Raw genomic sequence first — 18,736 nt, forward strand, 5'->3', positions numbered from 1 at the left:
GTGGCGCCAGGCCTGGAAGGTGCAACCATTAGATAGGTGCATCTGGAGTTCAAAAAAACCAACAGCCCTTTTCAGGGCTACCCAATACTCTAGAAAAGAAATAACTATTAATTTGCCAATGTGTAGGTAGAGTAGTGTGAATATAAACACTAACTCTTTATTCATAGTGAGAGTGTACGTGTTTGTGTTTGTAAATGGTCAAGTAAGTTTGTGTGAATAGTAGTTTCTTTATTGTTTCTTAGCGTATGTGGAGAGTATAGTTTGGGTTTTATTATATTGTAACGTGCCAAGGGTCAAGGTCAAATAAAATGGAATAGATGGACAGCTCACGCCTTTTTCAGTTACTAGACCTCTCCAGTGTATTGTAGTGTCAAGAAATATGTGTTCACTACAAAAGTTCTTATATAGGTCATAAAAGCACAAAACAAAACAAATATAAATAGTCAACACAATTTATTATATGTCTTCCAGGGTTGAATGTGTTTTCTCACAAAATCTAGTGCTCAGAATAGTGAATTATATGATTGGCCAATTTTCAGAACAGATGTTTCATAAAGCATGTTGAAATGACAACAATAATTTCAGTGTTAAATTGCATGTGAAAATCAGCATAAATGTTTCATTTGCCCTAATTCACATCATCTCTAACTCAGATAATCCCAATTCCCAAACTAATCTTATACAGAAAAAGAAGTTAATTATCCCAAAGTTTGTTCATATAACGTACCGAAGTGGTAATGATTTTGTGCACCCAATCAAGGTTCGGAACCAGACCTGGGTTTGTGTTTTAGAGTCCTATGGTAAATATGTTAGAGGCACAGTCTGGAACCGGATGTTAATAGTTTGTCTGGTTTGTTGTCTGAGACACAGTGTGTCGTTTTGAGCGACACAGTCTGAAACCGGATGTCGACAGTGTGTCGCTTGAGTTGAATGCGACAATGTGTGGCGTTTTGAGCGACACAGTGTGTCGTTGTGTCGGGTATATTATTTCGACAACTAAATGACACAACCACTACAAAATGGATGGAAATTTGTGATTTCAAAATGTTACATGAAATTGAGTAGGAAATTCGATAATGCCAATCGGAATATTAAATTTCCAATGGATAGCAGACGGCTGTGTTCATGACGACACAGTGACAATGTCGTCAGCTAAATCCCTCTGTGGGAGTTTTTATCTGATATAACGAGGAAATAAACGTTGAAACAATTTCAGAGAAACTTTATAGTAGTCATTATGAGTACTAAATTTAATGTGTCGGTAGTAACTAGTCTACCTTGCTTTTAAGGCTTGAAATTATCAGTTGAGACTTTTTGCTTGGTCTTGAGACCTTTACTGGAATCCAGTAGAACCACAACTGTCAAAACGGCGGATCTCACCCCTATTTATAGGTTTTGGGGACACACTCGGGAAATTCATGACAAAGTTTTCACGAATATGACTAAATATGGAAGAATTCGGAAAGATTAACCTGAGCACCTCCTAGCGGAAAGCCGAGCGCTCAATACACACACAGTAGTAAAAATGGCGCCCGATTTCAAACGACAAAAATAACAATTATTTCACAATAAATTATACAAAGATTCAACATTGATGACGAACGGTTTCATCACAATGGTGACGAAAAATTATGAACTTACACGAGTCTTACCTTAATCCTGGAGAAAAATGGATACAATTGCCTATTTCTCTCGCAAAATACAAGGTAAGTGATAACAGTTTACAATCCTGTCATGTACACACTGAGCTTCAAAAATCTTTACCCAGATGACAAATATTTAAACAAATCATTTTTATATGATTTACATATTGTATCAAATCACTTTTCCTTTGTCCAGGCGTCATATTACAAAAACTGATACTACAGTTACTATTATTTGCATTGAAACAGAGGTACGGCTTTCTAACATGAAGGGAATGTCAACAATAAATGGAGATTATAAATTATCTCCAACATTAATGATATGTGCAAATGCACTTTATAAAAATACAAGTTGACAGGTAGTCAGGATTGTTTCAATATGATATGAGAAAAAGTGGGGATGTTTTCCTTCACGTCCGCGCGTTGTTTGGTTCTGATCTAGGTAATATCAATTTTATGTTTTAGGGGGATGTTTTCCTTCACGTACGCGCTTTTGGTATAAGAACCCACAGTATCCGTCGTTCAAACCATTCTAAGGAATAACAGATACAAGATGGAAGTGTCGGCGTTGTTCAATGACTTAAGAAATGTTTACTTTTGGATGATGGATGGAGAGTACACTGTTGAAAGGATAGAAAGAGAATGGAGGTTGAGAAAAAGTCTTGACTATGTTAATGAACTACAATTAGCGAGGAAGATGATAGAGGAGATGATAGAGGAAGAAGTTAAGAGATTGAGAGGATTGATTCAACCAGAGTATGTAAGAGTGGGGACTATAAAAGAGTCTATGGACAAAGTAAAAGCAGTGAGATGCTATTTAGAAGAGCTAGAGAAATGGTCAGAGTGGAAGTTCGTGAAAAGGGACATTGAACAACTAAAGAAAGCGGAAGAAAAGATGAAAAAGGTAATAGAGGAAGAAGTGCAGAAAATTAAGGACAGGTGGGCAAAAGATAGAAAAGAACAAGAGAATAGAAAGAAAAAAGAAGAATATGAGAGACTGAACAATAACTGGATAAAAATCCAACAGAAGTTCCGAGCCATGGGTCACCCGGACTGGATACCGGACAATGAAAAGAAGAAGAAAAAAGGAATTTGGGAAAAATTAGGGGCTGGATGAGTAAATGGAGGAAATAGAGGAAAGCCAAAGGCCCTTTTCAGGGCCAGCCATATTTCTCGAAAAGAGATAGCCTTTCAATTGCCTACCCCTTTATAAAAAAAATTTAAAAAAAAAAATAAAAATCCCATGTTCAATTCCCCTTGTCCCTAAACAAGCCCAAACTCTATTCCCCATGTTAAATTCCCCTTGTACGTAGAGTGACCCACGATTTTTCGCCATATTCAATTCCCCTTGTACGTAGAGTGACCCACGATTTTTCGCCATGTTAAATTTCCATTGTACGTAAAGTGACCCAGGGGTCCCTGTAATGCTAATTCCCATTGTACGTAATGTGACCCCCTTTACTACTAATTTGGTTATCTTCTCTCTTTTCCCACTATGGATACGTATATGGAGCTATTTCCCTTTTACAAATAACTAAATATTCAACCTAAATATCTGTCAAGCTTTTACTTGTGAGATCGAACATTATCCCATCTCTCATTACGTTAGATATCGTCATAGTGATATTCAACAGAAACAAAGGCTAACATGGGTCAATTTGCAGTCTGACAGATGATATGCAAACACTAGTTCAGAAAATTAATGTTTCTTTCTAATGGGTTATTTAGTATCCTTAATTTAACTATAACATTATTCAAACCTAATAATAAATCATTACGCCCTGCTGTGGACTATAAATCACTAATTGGACTAAATGTCGACCGGCAGACGTTCGATTTCTCCGTTACAAGAATTCACCTCTTAATTATACAAATGAATTAACGAGATTAAATTCGTGTCTTAACTACAATATTTTCGAAGTAACAGTTCATTGGCATAACATGTTCAGCACAGTAATATAAATTCCTTGCCTCTATGATTCGCATTACATACAAAAGAATAAATTCGAACAATTCTCTCACGATTTTTATCAAGGAAATAATGTATGAAATTCTTAGTCATTTGATATTCAAGACAATTGAATGCAAAAAATTATCTTCCAAACTGATACCAAAGGAAAATTAATGTATGAATTTAAAGCAAATAAATTCAACAAACAGTTACAACTGGTATCAAACAACAAAATGTATGAGATTAAGAAAAATACTTTGTGCTTTCAACGCTCGCTCGCTCAATTCTATCGTAGCAGACTCTCTCTGAATCTTTAAGGTTCCGTGTCTTTCACAATTCCAGATACCCGTCCCTTGGACAATTGTAACGAGAGAATGCATGCTACTCTCCCGGAACTATGAACGTCTTGCCCAATAAACAAATAATAAATTTCCATCATACTCTTGCAAAAGCACAGCCCCTAGACCTCTGTCAGAAGTGTCAGTAAGAAAGACATTCTTCGGAGCCTTTTTCCCCAAATTAAGTTGCTCAGTTTGCTACCAATAGCACTGTAGAAACCACATACCTACGATAATACTCTGCCAGTCCCAATATAGATCGAACTCCCGTTTTAGTGGTCGCTTATACCGTGTCCCCAAGCTGCTCAACTTTAGAGTTGGGGTTAACTTGTCTTCGCTGAAGGATTGACCTAGGTAGGTTAGTTTCCTAAACCCAACATGGCATTTAGATGGTCGTGTGTTAAGTCCCGTTTGCCTAAGTCACTCCAGAACTCTTCTCAGCAAAATGATATGATCGTCCCAAGTAGCTGTCGAAACACAATTTCCTCTTAACGTTTCGAGTAATTCCTCATCCGTCGGGTGAAAACAGTTTGCGCATTCTGGGCCTCAAATGGCATGACTACCAATTGGTTCATCCCATCTGGAGTTACAACGGCAAGTCTTCCTATGTCTTCACTTCGGACTGGAATTTGTTCATACCCCTTTGACAGATAAATTTTCGAAGAATATTTCGCGTTGGTCACTCCGGCATAAGTAGTTAAGGGGGATACTATACGTACAATGGGAATTAGCATTACAGACCCCCTTTGGGAACATATACGTACAAGGGAAATTTAACATGGCGAAAAATCGTGGGTCAATATACGTACAAGGGAATTTAACATGGGAATAAATCGTGGGTTAATATACGTACAAGGGGAATTTAACATGGGAATAAATCGTGGGTCAATATACGTACAAGGGGAATTTAACATGGGATTTTTTTTTTTTTTTTTTTTTAAATTTAAAAAAAGGGGTAGGCAATTGAAAGGCTATCTCTTTTCGAGAAATATGGCTGGCCCTGAAAAGGGCCTTTGGGTTTATGTTAATGTATCTATTAACATAAAGGGCACCGCATTGGTCTTCTTCTTGTCCTTAGGCTGTGTCTCACTGTTGGCCCGTAAATTAGCACCCTTTTCAGGCATCCTTGTCTTTCAACGTAGATCCTACGTATCCACAGGCTGGTGTTTGTCCTGTGGACAATGGTCCACTTCGATCGGACATACATGAGCATGTCCGTCCTGAACATCATCGTTGACACAAGCGTTGAAGAGTGCACATCGGTCCACATGTTGAGGCGCCGAGAACAGGTGAATCAATGCAGTGAACTGCGCTTATTTATAGGTAGAGGAAGGATTGAAACGGATTGAGTTCATTCACCAATCCGAACACGCGTTACAAAATTCAGTCAGCTCGCATCCAATCCGAAGAGAGCAGTCTGTGACGTCAGTTGGTCTATATAGATTCGCTAGCGCTTGTGTGCAGTCAATCTATACGACAGTGATTCAACATGACGGAAATTCAGAAAACGATCCATTGGGGTGCACCAACAGGGGAGACTGCCCAAGGGAACCCGGACTTACTTTCAGAAGAGGTGAATTGGGATTTTGTGGATTTTCTCTCCTCGCAAGAATTTGTTCCGGAACCTGCGTTACCTTCTTCATTACCGCAAGTGGAGAATTTTAGACAGAGACAGAAAGAAGAATTGGAGAAATTTATACAACGACAAAAGGAAGCGGAACAAGCTTTTCTCTTACAGCAACAGCAGCAAGAAGAAGAGGTAAGAAAAAAACAACAGCAACAACAGCAAGAAGAAGTAGCAGCAAAGAAACAAGAGGGTGAAAATCAAACGGTCACGGTACTGTTGGACATTTTAGCGGAGTTAAAAAGTCTGAAACAAATGTATCAGACTTCTTTATCACGACCGAAGAGAATACGACCTTCCCGAGCTAAACACGTCAACCCTGTGACTAAGCCTACCGTACCACCCTTAGTGATTTCAACCCAATCATCATCATCAACATTACGCAGTCCAGAAGTAGGCCTTGGCCGTGGCAAAGGCTTAAGGCAGTTAAAGTTGATTGTTTAAACTCAACCCTACACCATAAAGAAAAAAGGCCCTTTTCAGGGCCACTCACATTTCTCGAAAAGAAATACAATTTCAATTTGTCAATAACTCAAAAAAAAAAAACAAAAAAAAAAAAAACCCACCCATTTTACCCTTATAGTACGTTTCTGTGTATGAGTGCGTGAGTGTAGCTTCTTATTTTAAAATCAAAACTCAAAGACACTTACCTTGTATCATTAATTTATTCTTTTCTCCATTTTTTTACAATCCAATTCACAATTCATAACACAACACTTTAATTAAAAGTTCATTGATTTCTTCTGTCTCCTTGTTTAGTCTCTCTGTTTTTTAAATTTCTTCACCGTCACACTCTTTTCCTCTTCTTCTTCTTCTTCCTCCTCGCTTTCTTCCCTTCTTCTTTTTTTTCTCCTGTTTCTTTTTCTTCACCTGTCTTCTTTCTTCCTCAGAAGAATCCCTCTCTTCCTCTGAAGAATCCCTCTCTTCTTCTGAAGAATTCCTCTTTTCTTCTGATTCCTCTTGTTTCTTTTTTGGGCAATCTGGAGACCAATGTCCTTTTTCTTTACAATAATAACAGGTATCTTGACTTTTGTCTTTTTTAGCCCCTGTTTTTGTTCTTTTTTGACGGTCTGGACACTCTGAAGACCAATGCCCTTTCTTCTGACAGATATAGCAAGTATCTTGACTTTTATCTCGAAAGGAAGGAGAGTAGTCCGTGGGCTGGTCTGAAGAGAATTTTCTAATGACCCCTCGCAAAGCTCTGACGAAACGTTCGATTTGGTTAGTCTCTTCCATCGTTGTGTTCGGCTTGAGAGTGAAATGAATAGTGAAACGACAAGACACACACCCTTTTATATACGCTGGTCTGCTATGACTATAAATTAGTCTATGGTGTTTAAACTTGAGTCATTTGACGTTTTGCACTCAAGATGAAACGATCCCATTCATTCGAGAAGAAAGAAGAAGAAGAAACTAAGAGGCAGAAACGTGATCTATCGCCTCGTACCAGGGCTGAAATATTGGCACAAATTCATGCCAGTGATTTTGAAGAGGACATGAGTGAACCTGAATCCAAACCCTCTAAACTAAGTTCACCACCCTTATTCAACCCTGAAAAATACTATTCCATTCGAGAGACGGAAAAGCGCTCGTCTAGAAAATTTAGAACCACGGCTTACAAATACACGGTGAAGTTTAAAGATTTCAAGGCTGAAGTGCCGTTAGAGAAAGCAGAAGTGTTTATCACTGGGGTGTGGGATTCTTTGCTCACCTCACTCAAACGACAATGTCAACCCAAAGAAGACGATCGCTTGAGACTTTCCATACAACACGACGGTTTGAAATCCCCTGTTTGGATCGAGTTTAGCACCCCTGCAGAATTGACCGCTTCCAAAGTCATGGACAAGATTCAACACGTACAACAATCTAATGATCAGTTTGACATCACCGATGGTAAAGCCACATTGGACATGACCCACGTCTCTCCTCCTCAAGGGACCGGACGCACAAAGATGTTATTGGTGAACGAGCTTCGCAGCATTAAGCGTAGCCTTGTCCAAATTCACAATCCTCATGACCAGATGTGTTTAGCCCGTGCCATCGTGGTGGGACGAACCTATGCCAACAAGAACGACACGGTAGAATGGAAAAGAACCTGGAACACTATTCAACGTTCCTATCGAGCCAAACAACGAAACGAAGCAGAACTCCTGTTGCAACAAGCTGGCCTGTCCAAGGACACACCCTGTGGCATTCCTGAGATGCAAAAATTGCAAGAAAGTGCACCCTCAAGAAATGCGCGGGCCTCTGTTGTTTCGAGCGCAAGATTTTAAGGACGGAAAATACATTCATGTTTATTATCACGATGACCATTTCGATACCATTACCAGTATCACCGGATTCCTGGGATACGGTTATTACTGTGAGAAATGTGACCATGGTTATAATAATCGAGAGCAACACAAGCATTGTGGATTGAAATGCTCAGGATGTTTGGCCTCTTCACCCTGTCTGAGCGAAGAACCAGTGCCTTGTTCAACTTGTCTGCGCACGTTTGTCAGCCCTACCTGTTACCAACAACATCTGAAAACGCAAGGTTCACAGAAGAAATGCGCTTGTCAACTCCTGAGATTGTGCTCTACGTGTGAACAAGTCATACGTACCAATAATACCAAAGCACACGTATGTTCAGAAAAGAAAAAATGTCACATTTGTCACCACATCGTGGACTTGGAACACCAATGCTACGTGCAAAAATACCAACCCCCACCAGAGAAAGAGGATGGTCACAAGAAGAAAGGCAATTTCATCTTTTTCGATTTAGAATGCATGCAAGAGACCGGCATTCACATTCCTAATTTCTGCGTGGCTCATCGAGTGTGCGAGAAGTGCATTCAAGAACCTATTTTCAGTCATTGCCCTCACTGCAGCAAGATTCCTGGAGGACGTGAAAAAATCTTTCGGGGACCGAACACGTTAGCCGATTTTGCCCAATGGGTCTTAGACCCCATCGACAAGACGTGGAGCTAAGAGGACATCGAACTTTACGGAGATTGTCATCGTCATGCCACGGTGATGGCTCACAATTTCTCCGGATACGATGGACAGTTTCTTTTGAGGTACTATACGGAACAAGGCACCGAGCGTCCTAAAGTGACTTTGAACGGAGCCAAAATCATTTTCATGCAAGTGGGACAAGTACAGTTTAAAGATTCGATGAGCTTTTTGGCCATGCCTTTGAGTCGAATGCCTAAAACGTTTGGAATGACAGAAATGGCTAAAGGGTACTTTCCACACTTTTTCAACACGGAAGCCAATCAACACGCCGTTCTACCCCATTTGCCTGAGGCTCACTATTACGACCCCGACAACATGCGTACCGAACAACGAGAAGCTTTCTACACTTGGTACCAGGCTCACGCCTCGGACCCTTTCGACTTTCAGGAAGAAATGTTAAAGTATTGTCGTTCCGACGTGGACATTTTACGACGTTGCTGTGGAAAATTTCGAGAACTGTTCATGGAACACGGAGGGGTCGATCCTTTGAAAGAAGCTTGCACCATTGCCAAAGCGTGTTCCTTAGTGTACCGGCAACGATTCATGCCTGAAAACACCGTAGCTGTCATCAGTCCTCAAACGACCCACTATGTCAAGCGTCAATACTCGGTCAAAGCCCTACGCTGGTTACATTACTTGTGCGACAAGGAAGACAAGTGGATTCAGCATGCCCGCAACGGAGGGGGCGAAAAGACCATCGGAACGCATTCGGTCGATGGCTGGGACTTAGAAAATCCCAAGATCGAGTACGAGTTTAACGGCTGCTTATTTCACGGATGTCCCGTCTGTTACCCTGATCGTAGCACTAAAAATCAGTTTTTACAACGAACCATGGAAGACTTGTACCAGGACACTTGTCAGCGGCGCCTAAAGTTAGAACAGGAAGGATACCAAGTGGTGGAAATGTGGGAACACGAGTACGATCACCGTATGAAAACCGATCCCGAGTTTAAAGGTCTCGTGGAAAGTTACCAGTTCATGGACCCACTGAACCCGAGGGATAGTTTGTACGGAGGAAGAACCAATGCCACCTGTTTGCTGTACCAAGCCGACGAAGAGAAAGGAGAAGAAATCAAATACTTGGACGTGTGTTCGCTGTATCCCTACGTGTGCAAATATTGTCGCTTTCCTGTAGGGCACCCACAATTGCTGACGGAACACATCGACCTGAAAAACATTCGACAATACGAAGGCTTGATCAAGTGCAAAGTTTTGCCTCCCACGAACCTATACCATCCCGTCTTACCTCACCATTGTCAAGGCAAACTGATGTTTCCCTTGTGCCGTACTTGTGCCGAAACGTGCAACCAAGACCAACCTTGTCAGCACAGCCAGGAAGAACGGGCCTTGACTGTAACCTGGGTCAGCGTAGAATTGTTCAAAGGTATGGACATGGGATACCAACTGTTAGAAGTGTACGAAATTTGCCACTTTCCCAAGACACAACAATACCACAAGGGTGACCCCAGTCAGAAAGGCATTTTCGCCGACTACGTGGATGCCTTTTTGAAACTGAAACAAGAAGCTAGCGGCTATCCTTCCTGGTGTCACACTCCCGAAGACCAAATACAATTCAAAGAGAAATACTACGAACAAGAAGGCATCACTTTAGACCACATCGAGAAAAACGAAGGCAGGCGATCGTTTGCCAAAGTGATGTTAAATTGCTTGTGGGGTAAAATGGCACAACGACCGTGTTTACCCAAGACGGAATATTTGACAGAACCTTCCCGCTACTTTCAGATGATTCACGACAAAACCAAATACATGAAACACGTGGACGTCGTTCGCGAGGATTTAATCTTGGTCAATTACGAAGAAGATCTGGACTTTGTACAAGACGACCCTTTTGGAAATGTCATCATTGCGGCTTACGTGACAGCCCATGCTCGCCTAAAATTGTACGAAGCTTTAGAACTGTTAGGGGAACGAGTCCTGTACTTTGACACGGACAGTTGCATTTACATCCATCACCCGATTCAACATCACCCTGACATCGAAGGAGACCGTTTAGGAGCCTGGACAGACGAGCATCCCGACGACAAGATTCTAAGTTTTGTCAGTGGCGGTCCCAAAAATTACGGCTACGAATACCGGGACAAACAAGGAGAAGTGCACACGACGTGCAAAGTGAAAGGACTGACTCTGAATCATCGTACCAGTCGAGTGGTCAACTTTGGGGTATTGAAAGAAGCCTTGCAATCGAGAGAGGATGGAAACTTTAAGCTGACCACCTATCAACCGAACAAGATTGTACGTTTACCCACTCAGCACATCGTCAGTCGGCCCTTGGAAAAAGTCTATCAAATCGTGTACCAGAAGCGAGTGCGACTTCCCAATCATTTCACCTTACCATATGGACACGTTGGTACAAAACATTGGTTGTAAGAGGATAGTTACCCCAGAAAGATGACTTCGCCACAGCAAGAATCGAGTGAGAAACCCGATGAGAACTCCAAGTTCAAACCCTACCATTTTCCAGTCTTCTTACCTGACTATTGTGATTGTGCCCGTCGATTGGACACGTTTCAGAAATGGCCTACGGATAGGGAAGGATTACCTTCTTCGCATGTTTTAGCTAGAACAGGATTTGTCTACTTGGGACCTGAGTCAGGATTGGGATACGAGGTACAGTGTTTCGCTTGCGGACTGAAGATACGAATGGATCTGTGTATCTATAAAGATTCAGCTATTCTGGAACATACTCGATGGTCTCCGCACTGCCCTTACCTTTCTATGGCCTTTCCACCCATCACACTACGGTACAATGTTGACGGTACCTTAGAGACGGTACCTTCCAGAACAGGACATAAAAAACGTAAAAAAGGAAAGATGTACAAGCTGGAGACTGCATTGCGACTAGTATAAAAAGGGGCTATGGTCAAGATCGATAGTTCATTGTGACTACCAAGACCGAGCGAACAAGATGAATACTTTCAGAGAAACACAGAACAAGTTGTTTAGAAAGGCACAATTCAAGTGTGAGGCTTCGGAAGTGGAATGCGATTGTGAGCCTTGCGATGGTTACGATGCTGTACCTTGTGACCTGAGCGATGCCGTAAAGCATCATGGGAACTTTAGTGTCCCTACCCCTATCATGGAAAGTGATGCTGTGCGTGTCAAACCTGTGGGATGCGAAAGTGATGCCGCTCGTCCTCTTGGACATTTTACTGGGTTTCGTTTTAAAGGGGAATGTTCACCTTCACGTCTACCCCCTTACGGATGTCATCCAGCCCTGAGCAAACTCCTACCCATGTCACTCAACCCTCATCGAAACGAACCTGTGAAAGACGAATATTCGTTCCCTGTGCGTTTGTCGGAATACTGCGACTTTGAAAATCGTCTTCAATCGTTCAAAGGAAAATGGCCTAAGTATCTGGGAGGACCGACCCCCGAAGAATTAGCCAAAGCCGGATTTTTCTACTTGGGCGAAGGAGATAAAGTCAAGTGCTTCAGTTGCGGTGTGTCACTTCACCACTGGGAACCGCAAGATTCGGCCTACGTAGAACATGTTCGATGGTCACCGAATTGTCATTACTTACCCTTATTGGGACCGAGACATTGAAGTAACTTCTTACCATCATCTGTTCATGGATACTTTACAAGATAACATTCGTGCTTTGCCTGTGGAGTTGAGAGAACGCATTTACCGAGAGCTGGTGAAAATACAAGTGAAACGTAAAGAACAATTGCATCCGTTACGTCACCGGTGTTTGAACCACTGGTACCTGAAGGCTATACAAGGATTGATTCAATTGAAAGTGTTCCATCGGACAGACATTGATCAACGATCCTCTAGTTTTAAAAAGGATTGGTTTGGTATGGGCGATTCTACCTACATCATTGTAAACGTACTGCATCGAATTCCAGAGGAAGAGTTAACGAATTACCAACATCTTGAACACAATGTCAATTTGGTGAAAGAGGAAACTTCTGAACGAATTGTAATGTGCAAATTAGTGACTGAACGATTTAAATTCGACACTGAAGTAAAACCATGTTTGTGCAAACAGTACATTTCTTGTGTCAGACCAAAGAGGATTTAGTATGACCTATTCATGGATACTTTGCTAGAGAACATTCGTGCTTTGCCTGTGGAGTTGAGAGAACGCATTTACCGAGAGCTGATCAAAATACAAGTGAAACGCAAACTCAAAGTGATTCGTCCGTTTTTAAATTATGCTATGTTCCAAAGTACAAGAAGACTGATTATGAGTGGATATTACATTAGGCACAAAGTTAAACGAGGCTATTGGCCACCACCCAACGATTCCAAAAACAGTGTATATACTTATGGATACTTTACAAGAGAACATTTTGGGCTTGCCTGAGGAATTGAGAGAAAGGATTTACCGAGAGCTGGTGAAAATACAAGTGAAACGTAAAGAACAATTGCGTCCGTTACGTCACCAGATCTTTAACCACTGGTACCTGAATGGTATAAGAGGACTGATTCGTCAGAAATTTTTTCAGTGGTCAGACCTTGTTGAACACTTTCAGTTTGTGAATGATGATGATGGACCAGACGTTCGTAATTTTGGTTACTTCGAGATTCACTTACTGCAACGTATTGAGGAAGACGAGTTAAAGGATTACCAACATTTCTTACATGGAATCTGCTTAAAAAAAGACGAAACATCTAGACAAAGTCTGACGTTTCAGTTACAGTATGTAACATTTAAATTCCCTACTGGAGAACGAACATGTTTGGTTAGAAATTACCTTTATTGCTTCCGAAACAAAGACACTCTAAAATCAAGTTGCCATGCCACGGATTATGTCACATATCATTCAACAGATTCCGTGGAAGGTACTCAATGACCATATTCAAACCGTGGATCATTACCATCAATTATTACAAGAATTTTATCCATTCAATTTGGGACGACAAGTGGTGTGTGTCTTAGTGACTTGTTTTCTGGGATTTCGTTTACCAGCCGATTCTTTGTGGACTCTTTACGATCAGTACTTACCACCTCAATGGCCTTAAATGGTCACGAAAAACTCCTTTTGCTCAAAGCCTTGCGTTTTCATCTGGATACTTCTCGACCTCAACAGGAAAAAAAGATTCGTCAACTTTTAGCTACCCAAGACGTGTATGACGATGTGTGTGTAGCTTGTGACTTACATCCCCATTGGACAGATGTCCGTGCCTGGAAAGAATGGGGTTTTGAGGCTTGGACCCAAGAAGTGGCCCAGTATGCACTAGAGTTGTTCAAGGAAAAAAGTTACTTTTCAACCCGTGTTAGTGACGGTGCCAGAAGAACCCGTCACCCAGGACAGGACTGTCGTGGACAGACCTGAAAGACCCTTTCGGGAGGACACTTGTGTGACCTTACCCCCTACTATAGAACTGGTTAGAACATTACCCAAAACATGTTGTACAGACACTTGTTTTTATTCCACGTTCATGGTTATCATGTACCTTTTATCCTTGTACTTAAGCCTTTGGCTTTTATGTATTTTTGTCTTTCGTATTCATGTTTGAAAAAAAAACATTCAATAAACGTGTTCTGAAAAAGTATATAAACTCTTGTCTTGTTTGTTTTTCGTGTCACAAGTGACATTTCTCACACAATGGCTACCTCTGCTGTCTCTGCTCCCTCTTCCTCTACTGTCAAAGTCATCGACGAACACTTAGATCGTGCCAGTTGGGAGGCTTTGTATCTTCGCCATCCCTTTAACATGCTCATTGCTGGACCTAGCGGTTCAGGCAAAACCGAATTCGTCAAACGTTTGATCGAACATAAACATCATTTGATCGATCGGCCACCTCAGCGGATCGTGTGGTGTTACAAAGAGTGGCAATCGGCGTACAGCCTCTTGCGAGAAAGTCAAGGCGATTCCGTCGTGTTTGTGGAAGGCATTCCTAAAGAAGACGACAGCATCGTCTCTGACTCCCGTCAAACCCATTTGGTCATTTTCGACGACATGTTAGGAGAAGACGAAGAAGAAATTAAACTGTGGTTCACGCGCAAAGGGCATCACCGTAATGCCAGTGTCGTTTACATCACCCAAAATTTGTTTCAACAAAGTAAAGCCCATCGCACCATCAGTCTCAATGCGCATTACGTGGTCTTGTTTAAAAGCCCTCGAGATAAATTGCAAGTGCAAGTCTTAGCCAAACAGTTAGGAACGCCTTGGCTGACTCAGGCGTACGACGATGCCACTCAAACTCCACACGCCTATTTACTCGTCGATTTGAAACCTACGACCCCCGAGGATTTGCGATTTCGTACCCACTTGTTTCACCACTGGTGCCAAGACGGAGGGCCTGTCCTGTACACGTCTCCGTCCTCGACTTCATTTCACTCCCCATAAAAAAATCTATAAAAACCTCAGACCCTTTTTCGTCTGTCTCACACAGTGTGAACATGACGTCCCTTCAGTCGCATCTTCCCGTCAAATTGATTCGTGCCTTGTATGGCATCAGTCGAGAAAAAAATCCACAAACACGAGCTCGTGTCTTAGAAGCTAGTCTCAAAGAAGTCTTACGATGGTTCACGGTGACGGCACGTCAAATACTCCAAGAAATCATTCAGATTCCTCATCAAACCCAACGCTTTTTCGATCGAAACAAAGTCGCTTTTGTCCAACTGGCCGATCCCCGATCGACACTCAAACCAAAAAACAAATCATTTTGAAACCTGGAGGGAGCGGTACTCTGGGAGGGGTCATCATTCGCTCACTCTTAAGATGGGATCCTAATGCCCCCAAAGTTATCCCCAAGACAAAAGTCCAACGAAGCCCCAAGAAGAAAAAGAAAAAGACCAGGTCCCCAAGGAGAACTTCTCCAGTGGCAGGACCCTCCTCTGACCAGACACCACCACCCCGGAAAAAGAAAAGAAGCCCCCAGAAAAAGAAACAGAAAAAAAGTCCCCAGAAAAAGAAAAGTCCACAGAAGAAAACTAGTCGCAAGAGAGGCACTTCGGCCAGGACGCAACCTTACACTCGCAAACCACGACCTGCCACGGCGGTGACTGCGTCTCCGACAGCCTCACGTTTATCCACCTGAGACTAAATCGCAGTAGTGCTGCTTTCCATTTGATGGCTGCTGCTGATGCCACTTACAAAGCCATCATCCATGAAGCCAGACTCTACGTGCGTCGTGTGGAAGTGTTACCTAAAGTAGGTAACGACATCAGTCAGACATTGAGCAGAACAACCGCCAAGTATCCGATACGACGCGTAGAAGTGAAAACCTTCACCATTCCTGCTGGACAGCGATCCATGATCGAAGATCATCTGTTCCAAGGACAGTTACCCAAACGTTTGATTGTTGGTATCGTCAAGAATTCAGCCTTCAATGGAGTCTACAACGAAAATCCTTTTGAGTTTAAGCATTACAATGTGTCCAAGATTGAAGTCAGTCGCGATGGCAAGACCTTGTGTACCCGACCTTTCGAGCCTAACTTTGGTGCCGCGAAGAATTATTTGAGATCGTACTTGTCCCTGTACGAAGCTACCGGACAGTTAGGAACCAACACCAGTCACGGCATTACGTACGACGATTATGCAGGAGGCTATGCTTTGTGGGCTTTCGATTTCACTCCAGACCAAGGCAGCGACGAGGGACATTTCCACCCTATAAAATCCGGCCAAATTCATGTGGAAATTCAGTTTGCGAGTCCACTGGAAGCAGGGAACACAGTGAACGTCATCCTGTATGCAGAATTCGATAATACCATAGAAATCAACAGTTTGAGAGAAGTCATTCTAGATTACTAGAAGTCATGGAAGACTGTTATCCCTCTTTAGCTAGTGGAGAAACTTTGGAGATGAAATGTGAGGAGACCATGGAAGGAGAATCTCAAGACAAAGACGAAGAAGTTGTCATAATGAAATCGAGATGGCCAGAACAAGAAGCCCATTTAGTCTCCTGTTTTGCCAAACACTTGGTGGAAAAAATGACGGAGTTGATCAAGAAAAATTGCTATGGATGTCAAAACGATCATCCCAGTCAAATTCAACACGATAAATGCCTGATGTTGAGTCAAGAAGAAAAATTGGACGAGTATCTGGACGATGCTTGGAGTCTCATCTCGGACAAAGACGTGTTGCACCAGTGGTATAAAGACTTGCGTGAACATTCTTGTCCACCATTAACCACTCAAGAGATCCATCGTATCGAAGCTCTCCTGAATCAAAGTGAGGAGACGAAACGAAGAAACGGTTATTTGTCAGACATTTTCAAGCAAAAAGTCAGGATCGAATTGACGACTTATTATTACCTGTGAAGAAGAAAAAACAACACAAATCAATGGATACCTGGGAACTTTATTACCTTTTAAACCACAGTTCGTATACGGCTTCTTGGAATCCTGTAGTCTGTGCTAAAGATGAACTACCTCATCGCAAACCTAAAGACCATCAAGCTTACGTGATCAACACGGACGACAGTCATCTCCCAGGAACCCACTGGGTAGTCGTCTACTTTCCTCAAGAAGGATGTGTGGAATATTTCGATTCGTATGGATTGCCCCCTTTGGAAGACGATATCATCGACTTTATGAGAAGAAATGCTCAAACTACCCGATTCAGTAACGTGAAATTACAAGGCACAGATTCCTTGGTGTGTGGACAGTACTGTGTGTATTTTCTGCATCATCGCAGCCTGGGCTATTCCTTAGAACATTTAGTGACTCATTTTGATCCTCGTTCTTCTGCTAGAAACGATGTGAAAGTAGATCGATGGTTTTGTGACCATTATGCTTATCTTTTGTCTCAAGCTAGGAAACGTAGTGTCCATCAATGGCCTAATGACTTCCAACAGTGGAAATCACAATTTCATTCACAACGTTGTCAGCCCTGTTTAAAGTAGATTGTCAATTGAGAAAAACATGTTTGTGATTTGAAAAAATTGTTTGATGTTATATTGTTGGATTATTGTTAAAAAATGTTAGAGTTGTTGTTTAGTGTTAAGTGATTTTTGAATAAAAAATGTTGTGTTTTGAAAAAAAATGCCTTTGTCTTTTGTTGAGCTATAAGAATGTTGGATTGATGCTCTTTGATTTCTTACTATCCCTCTCATGACACTCACTGAACGTTGCGGCTCGAAAACCGTGTGGGGGATGTTTTCCTTCACGTCCGCGCTTTGACTTTAAGAACCGGGGTTGTTTCCAGTCTAACCATCCATTGTCGACTCATCCTCCTAAGAAGATGTGCTCCAAACTAGCTAAGCTCAACGAAGCCTACGTGAATTTGCATAGGGTCAGACACAGTCTGATACCGAAGCCAGAAGAAATAGAGAATGTGAGAATGTTAAAAGTCACTGAAGACCTGATAGAAGAGCTCTTCAGAGAAGAAATGAACAGGGAAAAAGAGGAATGGACAGAGAAGTACAGACTTCAGAGACATCAGCAACAACAACAACAGCAGCAACCTGAAGCTGACAGAGGCTTTGTCGATTGTCGTATCGACACCAAAGAGTTCTTCTTCTCTTTCCGAAGAAGCAGACCTATCGCCAGAAAGTCTATCCTCAGAGGACATCGCATTCTTAGAAACTAAAAAAAGAATGCCATAGCAAACAAAAAACAGCCCTTTTCAGGGCTACCCAATACTCTAGAAAAGAAATAACGATCGATTTGCCAATGTGTGTAGGTAGAGTAGTGTGAAAATAAACACTAACTCTTTTTTAAAAAAATGTGAGGGTATGTGCTTGTGTGTTTGTGTTTGTAAGTGCTCACGTACGTTGGTATGGATAGTAGATTAAAATGATGTTTGTTTTTTTGGCTGTTAGAGGTGTATATTTGGGGTTAGATAGGATTGCTTTGCGTATGTGGATAGTCTATTGAAGTGATTTATAAAAATTTTAAAATAGTGATGGGTAGCATAAAAAGGTGAGTGTTTCTTTTAGGTCCGCGCGTTGTTGTTTTGGGTCATGATCTAGGTAAGATCAATTTTATGTTTTTAGGGGGATGTTTTCCATCACGTCCGCGCTTTCACTATAAATTGAAACTCGTTCGGCAGTCTAGCTACCCTTGTTGATTGATCAACACCAGAAGAATGAACACCAGAATTGTGAAACTGTTAGAACTCCAGATGCACCTGGAATATGCCAGGCGCATACTAAATGAACTGGCCGCGGAGGCCATTGTCGAAGAAGCAAGAATGAAAGAGGAGGAGGAAAGAAGAAGAAAAGAAGAGGAGGAGAGAAGAAACAAAGAAGAGGAGGAGGAGGAAA

Source organism: Sinohyriopsis cumingii, chromosome 15 (genome assembly GCF_028554795.1).
Source record: "Sinohyriopsis cumingii isolate HCF-2022 chromosome 15, ASM2855479v2, whole genome shotgun sequence".
In the NCBI taxonomy this organism is placed as follows: domain Eukaryota; kingdom Metazoa; phylum Mollusca; class Bivalvia; order Unionida; family Unionidae; genus Sinohyriopsis; species Sinohyriopsis cumingii.